Genomic DNA, 10,230 nt, shown 5'->3' with positions numbered 1-10,230 from the left:
ATGACCTGAGCTGAAGGCAGTCGCTTAACCAACTGAGCCACCCAGGCGCCCCTCTATGGCTTCTTTTATCTCTAGTGAATTGTGTGTGTGAGAGGGAGTTAGGAATTCAGTATGTTTTTGAAGTTAGCATTGTTTTAGGAGCCAGTGACAAGAAAAATTTCAAAAGGTATTGATAGAAATAGGTGGGATAGCTATAAAACTGTAAGGTGTTTACATGTTAGGTGTCTTTTTAGCTGTTTGTGAAAGACATCAAACGAATAATGTCTTAATTGAGACTTTGTCTTCTCAGCCCATAAAATGTCTGGAGGACAGATTTTGCTGGCTTGGGTTTAATGGCTGAGTGTAAGAACTGTGGGCTATCATCTTACCTTAATTTGTGTTGTGTAGAATTTACATTGAGTTCCCATTAAGCACTTACTATGTGCTATGTTTATTTTTTTATATTTAATTCTTTCAAAATACTGTGAGGTGGGTCTTACTATTTCTCCCTCAGATGACTCTTTAGGAGATAAAATCACTACCAAAATTTTTTAGGAAACTTTAATTTATCATTGGCTGATGAGACACAGCCTGGTCCTTGGACTGGACTTGCCTTACGTGAAATCAAAGCATTCTGCCAACATCAGAAAATATGTCTGGGTATCATGCCTGTAAAGCTCAAACATTTGTAACAAACTCCCCAATAAATCTAGAGAAAGTCACTCTGTTACCTTTTTATTGCTTTTATTTTAATTGAAGGAATCAAGCACAGAAAGTTTTCACATGTCTTTTTCAGTCGGAAGTTTGACTTCTCCTTCTGGGTCACTTTATGTGGCTTTCCCATCATTTCCGCACGTTCGGTTCCATCGTTGCTTATGCACGGGGTGTGCCGCTTGCCTGTAAGGACTGATTTTCTTTTATCGATGGGGTGCAGGCTGGCCTTTCAGCCTAGTAAAACATGAGAAGCCGGGGTCGGGGGCGGGGGGGCTTGTACGAGAGCGGGTGTGTACGAGTCTCCACATTCCAAGTAAGGCAAATGTTATGATACATACCCATTATCTTATGGTACGAGGTTAGGGCTTAATAACTTTATACTAGAAATTGAAATATAAGCCGACACGTGAACATTTTAAACAGGTTGGACTTTATGGCTTTTTCAAGTCCCATCAAGGCCATGTTAGCCTTAGGCTGGTGAGTGATTATTAACAGCATTTGAAGTACAGTGTTTGTAGCACTAGCATTCTTGTGTCTGTACTTGAATGTAGAGTTAGCATGTAAGTGAATATGTTCATTCTTGTGGCATCCAGGTCTAACCATCTGGTTTCAAATGCCAGAGCTCATGTGGAACAAAAAGAGTGAATGATGGTACAGTATTTTTTTGGGTTGATGGGAGGTTTGGGGACCTATCCATATCTGCTGTTGATAAAAAAAATTTCCAGGTCAGAGTATGGTAGGACCCACTATGCACACATTTTCAATCTGTGGATGTTGTGGTAGAAATATGCTACTTACTGGATATCTGTTTTGGGTTTGTATTTAGAAAGCTTGTTTATGATATTTCTTGCCATAATAAGTGATACATCTGTCCTCAGTTATGCCCATAAGATGGTACCAAGGGGGAGCAAAGAGGGGCGGGTGAAGATTAACTCTTGGAAAGTATATGTAACAATGCAACAAACTATACCATTTACTCTCTCTTTACCTCTTACTTGAAAGCAAATGACAACATGTTTTAATGGCTTTTCTGTACCACTCTACCGAGAGCTCATTTACCACAAGAAGCCTTATCTAAAAGTGTATTTTGTAACAACCTCACAGCTGCTGTACCCAACAAAACGTCATTTGTATTAGCTTTGTAAAAAAGTATTTGTGGCTTATGATTTTTTATACGTATTATATCTTTTTATAACTTTCCAGGAACTAAGATGATGTTGTACATTTTTTTTTTCTGTCAGTGCTTTAGTTCAGGATTGCCAATAAATTATTTCTAAAGGAGGTCTGAAAGTGGAAAGAATGGTTTGATTTTACACCGTGAGTTGCTAGTCATGAAGGCCTTTTACTTTTGTACATATTTTGCAAAAATTTTGCCTCTTGCTATTAATATTTGCTTTGTAAGAATTACTGACATTTAATAAACATTTATAAACTAAAAAAAAAAAGAAAATATGTCTGGGTTCTGTTACCAATAAAAATGAGGGAGTAGAAATAATAGTCTCTAACACAAAATCTTTGTAGAAGAATTATAATTATGGCAAGATTAAATTAAAAGTTTATGGAGGAGCATAGTGAAAGGTAAAATATATAAGTTGCTTGGAGACATAAGTTACATGATTAGTATCATCTGGCTTTATGTAAATAATAGTTAAATGAAATGATTTCAATAATTCTGCTTCCTTTGTTTTAAAGACTGAAAGGTTTTTATAATAAAACAATAGAAAGAAAGTATCACCGTTCCTAACTATAAAGCTTTGAACTACAAAGCTCTGAACTCTGTAGTCTTTGAATTTATGTGGCATAAGTTAAAAAACAAAAGTAAATTGTATTAGAAAAACACATTGGAATGCAGACAAAAATCAAGTGTGTTCCTTGCCCATCAGAAGGATATGTAAGATTGATCATATGAGGCTTTTTTTTCCCCTGGATCTTAGAATTGTTGGAGAAAAATTCTAAGAAAAAATTTTAAATTGTACACTATGGAGTATGAGAGTTAACAAAGTGTAATGCAAATTGAGAAGACAAGGAAGATAATTTGGAAAAACATCCATGTTTTTAGATATCTTTGTACAAATACATGCAATTATAGTTGTGATAAAACTCTGACTTTTATAAAAAAGAAATATAAGTTCATGGTTATTTAAGTTGTTACAGATGAGAGATAAAGGAGTGGATAAGTATGATGGAAAACTTGAACTGTGCAATGAAATGGATTTAATTTGTTAGCTGACTATGTGAGTTAGGATATACAATCATGGTAATCTGTAGCACTCTGGATTGTTATGACTTTGTTCTTGCTTTTTTCTGTGTATAACTTTACCACATTTCTTTTACTTTTTAAAAATTATATCTTTTATTTATTTATTTATATATTTATCTGAGAGAGAATGGGAGACAGAGAGCATGAGAGGGGGAGGATCAGAGGGAGAAGCAGACTCCCTGCTGAGCAGGGAGTCCGATGCGGGACTCGATCCCAGGACTCCAGGATCATGACCTGAGCCGAAGGCAGTTGCTTAACCAACTGAGCCACCCAGGCGCCCCTAAAAATTATATCTTAAATATAAAACTCTCTTCTTTAAAGTTTCTTCCTAATCTATTTCACTTGGAAATGATTTGTATTTATTTTGATTATCCCCTGGTGATTTATTTGTAACTTTTAATGAAAGACACACACACACACACTTTCTCTCCTACTAACAGACTCTAGTCTTTGAAGGCAGAATTTTATTCTTGATTTTTTTCTGTAACCTAAAATAGTTTATCTCATGCTGATTCATGTAGAGAATAGAATGAAATATCTTTTTGTTGATAAAATGGAGAATATAGATTTAAGGGCAGCAGAGTTATGTATTTAAAAAAAAAGCAAAAAAAAAAAAAACCCACCACACGTTAAAAAAGTAGTTTCCAAAAATATTGATTAATAAATGGATGGCTACTTGGAGAACAGATTCAGTTACCAAGCTTTAGGCATCCTGTAAATTTGAAAGAAAATATCCAGAGTTTGTTTTTATCAAACCTACTTGGAGAATTTTTAAAAGAACAACTTTCAGGTGAAAAAATGAATTCAGTGGCTCCTATATTATTTCTACCTTTTAAGATGATATTTTTAAAGATTAAATTGTGTATCCATCATTAATAAAACCTATGAAAACTCAAATTCATATAGCAGATTGGTAATTTCCATAAAGATTCTATAAAATGCTGAAATCCTGTATCACACACCATGGGCTTATTAAAGTATTCAGGATTATTCCTAAAATATATGTGGCTTGATGTGCTTCAGAATCAGCTGCCAATCTTGATGAAAATACAGATGTCTAGAATCTATCTAAATCTTTTGGATATGGGAAAAGACTCAGTATTTTTATCAAGTCCCCAAGTAGATTTTGATACACCGTGAAGTTTTGTAATCACTGATATAAGTGTTTTTTTACTAAGTCACAATGTCATAGGTGAAGCAGGAAAGGATGAGAACTAAATATTAATATTTGGCTTTTGTCTACACCAGAGACACAAAACCAGGTTTCTTTGCAGTAGAGTCAGACCTGTGCAGATCGCAAGAGATTTTTCAACAAATGGGGGGAAAACTTTTTTATTTATAGAAAAAAAAATGGATCTTTAAATAAGGAAAGAGTAACCCAATAATTAAGTGCAATTCCTGTTGCTGGGGGATATTGGAGCCATGTTTTAACAACCTTCAAGATTTCAAACTTACCATACAGAAGAAAATTTTTATTTCTTTGAGTTCACCAGAAACAAAGTTATTGAACAATATTGTACACAGTGTGAATGCAAAGTCAGGGTCCATTAATAATAAAAGAGACATTTGAATGAGAACATTTAGATGGCTCAGTGGAGTGTTTCAGAGATAGGCTATTGAAGTTATACTTAGTTGGCAGCTGCAATGTTAGAGAATTAAAATGATCTAAGACGGGAGTCTTAAGACGAAATTTACTGTATTTTTAGTATCTTAGATTTTCTCTTATTCCCTGTAGAAAGTACCTGAGATTATTTGATTTTTCTCTTATTTTGGTAGGAATAGCTTGATAAATATGTAAACGTTAGTGTTGGGAAGACCAATTTTTAATAAAGGAAAGATATTCCACAGTAGTGCTGGGACACCAGGTGCTGAGGCATTTTGCCTTGGATCTCTCAGTGCTCTAACTACATGAGTTAATTAACAACAGCCTACGAGAATATGTAAATTAATTATTTAGTCATTTCAGGAGTAGAATGTTCTCTGGTGAAGAGAATCACATGAGGAGCTACCATTTTGTTCAGTGGTCAGTGTAGTTGGTAAGGAGTCATTTGCTCCTATAAACGGTGGTTGTATGACCGTATTGAGCTAAACCCATTTGGTGATAGGTTCTTCTTTTAGTGAATTTTGCTTCCTGATCAGATTATCATGCATATAGGCATCACCTCCAGCAACCTTTAATTAATGAGTACAGGCATCACACTTTATTGGTAAACCAGTTCCTTTCATAATTTTCTTGGGCTTGTCCCAATCTCTAGGACTTTGGTTCAAGGGAAGTTTTTACAAAATTGGAAATGCCATTCCTAAAAATTTTGATTCTTCCTTTGATAAAACAGAATTTTCCTTCAGAATCTATGAATATGTTGAGAGTTACTACTAAAATATAAATCTACTTCAGTAGCATTTGGAAGTCTTCAAGTCCAAAAACCCAACAAAAGCTGATACCCAAAAATTCTCCTTACTAAACACATTAATCAATTGTGACGTTGGTCACTGATAGTTTAAATTCTGTAACATATGAAAGAAATAGGGAACCCAAATGAAGAGCTTATTTGTCACTTACTGGGTTACTCCAAGGCTTCTTGTGGCGGAATTCTACTCAAATTTGTCTGCTTACCTGGATACATCATAGAGAATTAGCCACATCCAGGTATTGATTGTGTTGTCTCTAGTATCCAAAGATGATAATCGATTGTTGAGCCTCCTTCATTATAGGAACAGATGAGCCTATGGCCAGTGGTTATTCTTTAATAGGGAATGAAATTTTCTTTGTGATTATACAAGATAATCATCTGGGGAGAATGGCCTGAGATTTTATCCTAGTTCATGGTTTGCCAAATTTTTTCTCATCTGTAATTGTGTAACACCTCTTATAAATAATTTCGTTAATGGAAACCACTATCAGACGATCATTAATATAAAGAAATATTTGGACCACAGTTGAAGTCTCTATTATAGTAGGGTTTGTCAGATTCACTGACAGCATATTACTGTGGAACAAAAATACCTCCATATGAGGATGGTTCAGGTAAACTGCATTTCCTACTAGATGAAAACAGCCTGGTATTTGACTTCCTTTGAAGAAATATCGACAAGAAGGAAATATCATCAAAGGACATACACCAAGTAGTAATAGCTACTGGCTTTTTTCATCAGCTGGACAGGACTGTCAAACTGGACAGTAAAATAGCACAGTCTCTGTGTTATGTCTGGTGTGACAAAGTGATTTCATAGTTCGTATTTTCAGTTGCACAATCCTAGAAGGCTCTGAGAGTGCAGTGACCTTAAAGTGTGCAGATTCTACCATTATAGTGGCCACTTGCAGGGGTTATAATAAGCATACACAACCAGTGCATTAGCACTCTGACATTGGACTTAAGTAGTGCTGAATATCTGTAACAGTTATGCAATCTGAAAAATGACTAGCAAAATTATTTCAAAGATCCCTTAGTTTCAGCAGTAGATGATACTAGTTGTGAATCCTAATCGGGTAATTTGTTTATTTTGGTCTCTCTTAGGTCTAGGTATAGCTAAGGTGTTCAACTGTATCGATTCCTTAGGACTGAGAAATTTTCCGGGACATATTGGGCTATCATTTTAGAGGTGTACTGTAATTTTAAAAGCATTTTTGATTGCTGGGTCCATAGGTTGTTTTCAGTTTTATTACTATGATAAAAGAATACTGAAAATAAAGCATCTACATTTTTATACTAATTGTTTTCTTATGATACATTTCTAGATATAAATGGAGGAATCAAATTATATAAAAATGTTTATAGTTCTGCTAAATTGTCACTCAAATACCAGCTTACTCCCCAAAATGTTGTTCTGTAGTTCTACAATATAAATGAATGTTAATTATATATAATTTCTATAAGCTTTACCTTTTTTCTTAAATTGGAATGAAAAGTTAAGGATCTATATAGTGTATCCAGACTATATTAATAGGACCAAAACTATGGCCATATTTTTTGGCTACTTTAGCAGTTATGTTTAATTTCATTCTTACACAAATTTAGGGCTTAATAAATAAATGAAACATGAAATAATGTTCCCAAAAGAATGGACAGCTTATATCATGATCCATCACATATAACTTAAGTGTTACAGGAAAATATAATACTATCCTAGAATTGCATATATGACAGCTTGATTTATCTTTGTGTTCTTTGTGCTTTGATGCACAGACTTTTTAATGGCAATTCATTCATTAATTTGACAAGGTGTACCTCCTATGTGCAGGACACCATGGTGGTACTGGGGCTATGTATAAATGAATAAATACAGACTCTGCCCTCATGAGTTTAAAAACTAGTAGGGGAGAGACATGAAAATAAATAACAATGATACAGGATGAAATGATAAGTGCCTCCAGAAAAGTGTGAAGGCAGACTCTAGGATAATGCTGATATACAATTGCTTCTATCTAACAGAACCAGGTAAGTTGACATTGGTTGGGACTTTAAATGTTGCATGGTTTTACTCTTCAAAAAGGTCATTCTTTTTGAAGCTCTAAAAATAATAAAAAGAACATTATAGGGGCGCCTGGGTGGCTCAGTTGTTAAGCGTTTGCCTTCGGCTCAGGTCATGATCTCAGGGTCCTGGGATCGAGCCCCGCATCGGGCTCCCTGCTCCGCGGGAAGCCTGCTTCTCCCTCACCCACTGCCCCCTGCTTGTGTTCCCTCTCTCACTGTCTCTCTCTGTCAAATAAGTAAATAAAATCTTTTTTTTTAAAAAAAGAACATTATAATTTCATAGATGATACATAGCATTAAAATACTCATAGATTTCTTAAGGTGTCAACGATGTAAGGAATCTCAAAAATCATCTGATTCTATATATTATCAAGACATGAATAGAGTCTTTGGGACATTGAGGCAAGTTTTCAACAAAGCCTCAGCTATTCATAACCATGTATAATTCTATGAGAGTTCCAAACTTGAAGACTACATTTTTCTGATTCCTAGATTATTTATCCTGGGCAGAGAGTTGGCTCCTTAAGTCTTGCTATGGTGGAGAAACCTCAATTTCTCTCTCTATTTATAATCAGTATTTAAATCAAAAGGCATTTCTTTTTTTTTTTTTTTTAAGATTTTATTTATTTATTCATGAGAGACAGAGACAGAGAGAGAGACAGAGGCAGAGGGAGAAGCAGGCTCCCCGCGGAGCAGGGAGCCTAATGCGGGACTCGATCCCAGGACTCTGGGATCATGACCCGAGCCGAAGGCAGACGCTTAACCGACTGAGCCACCCAGGCGTCCCTCAAAAGGCATTTCTTAAGAAAGTAGATCTTAAGTCCTCATCACAAGGAAAACAAATTTCTAAGTATATATAGTGATGTTAGTCAGACTTACTGTGGTGATCATTTTGCAATACATACAAATAGGGAATCTTTTTGTTGTACGCCTGAAACTTATATAATGTTCTATGTCAATTATACCTCTTTATACCTGCACTTCTTAATATTGATTTTTTTAATTGGATAGTATTTTCAATTGAGAATCAGAAAATTGGAGTTTAGCTTTTATTTTGTAAACAGTATGAACAATTAGTAGTAAATTCAGTCAAGTTCTTTGACCTTCCTTGATATAGTTTTCTTCATTGGTTAAAATAGGAGAAATCACCCTATCATCTCCAAGTGCCTTTCAACTCTGTCTAAAATTTTCTTTGCTTTTTTTCCCTCATTAAATCATAAATGAAATATAAATTTTATAATTGATTTTACTAGACAGAACATCCATGGAGTTGGCTGTTGGAAACTCTCATGATCAGTTGTCATAGCATCAACCATTAATTGCTTCAATGAGAATGCATTGTTTTATAAGAATTTTTCTTCCCTCTTCCAGAAATAACTCCATTCTACAAGCTATATTTTTTGTCTTCCGTTTCTATTCGATGCATTGTTAAAATTCAAGCCCAAATTCAACTGTTACTGTAAATTATTTTTAAAGTTATAATTACATGCTTTGTCATTTAAATAGTTACATAATTACTGTAGAGACTTATTCTGTGTTGAATGCAGGTGGGATGCAATATAAAATGTACATTTTATGAACAAAGGAAAAAAGTTGTGCAAATCACAGCTGTAATTACTAGGTGCAGGTGCATAGCAAAAAAAATGATTTTCTAGTCACTATATTCATCTTATTTTGAGTAGGAAATTATAGTTTTTGTAATAAAAAAAGTTGTCACTTTAATTTGCTAAGCACTTGATCAGTTGAATAATACCCGAAACTTCTACTTTTGTATGTAATAGACTGTTCTGGGGTTACTTTCTAGAAAATATTGAGAGTTTTGTTTTGTTTTGTTGTTGTTAATTCTGTGGTATAATATTATTTTCAGACTGTCAGTTCAGTGCTGAAGTCTTGTTTGGAACATGAGAACTGGGTGACTCTGTCTGCAAGTCTAGCCCTCTCACCTCTGTAGCTTTCTCAATAATCCAGTGACAAAATCAAATTATCAGAAGTCATGAAGGGGTGGCTCCTGGTGGTGTGTATCATTCTGGAGTCCCATTATTGGCAACGTCATAATTTTTATCAACTATACACAAACAGACACTAGTGCCAAGAGAATTCAAGATTGATCAGACCACCCACACTCCAACTTCTACCCCCTAGATGCTTGCCAGTTCGTGAGACTCTGGCACCTTACTGAAAATCGGCCTTTTATTTTTTTAAAGTGCTTTCTAGTAGATTTATTTAACTTTGAAAGAATTTTTTTGCCAAACCTTTTCACTTTATCTTCTTGCACATTTGAAAATCTTTTTGACCTGGTAAAATTGCATTTATACATTTATTTAAAATATTTTAAACTTTATACTATATATGTACTTTTTCACTATGAGTAGAGTACTCTTCAATTTAATTCAGAAGATTTATTTCTAGAACAACATAATATGCAGGTATTCAAGTATCCTATTTATATTGTATTCTTCAGCAAAGTTTTATTACAATTATAATTTTAGTTAGAAACAATCTCTAGGAGTTGTAATGTATTTTTCCCTAAGTGCCCTTTGTAAGCTCAGACATGAATATAATTTGTATATACTAAATAATTGAAACATAGCCAATTTCTGCTTTTTAAAAATACAGGCCGGCACAGATTTTACTTATATTAGTCCTAATATAATAATCAACTATATAATTTGCATTTATATTTGCATTTGAAAGTTTCAGTAAGAGTTAATGCCTAGCAATAGAAAATACTTCTTCAACTAATTATATTTTTCTTCAGTGAGATGGTTACTTTGTTATATGCCATAACTGACCACAAACAAAAGA

Source organism: Leptonychotes weddellii, chromosome 12 (genome assembly GCF_054177405.1).
Source record: "Leptonychotes weddellii isolate Sample4059 chromosome 12, ASM5417740v2, whole genome shotgun sequence".
In the NCBI taxonomy this organism is placed as follows: domain Eukaryota; kingdom Metazoa; phylum Chordata; class Mammalia; order Carnivora; family Phocidae; genus Leptonychotes; species Leptonychotes weddellii.
This window is presented reverse-complemented; position numbering follows the sequence as displayed.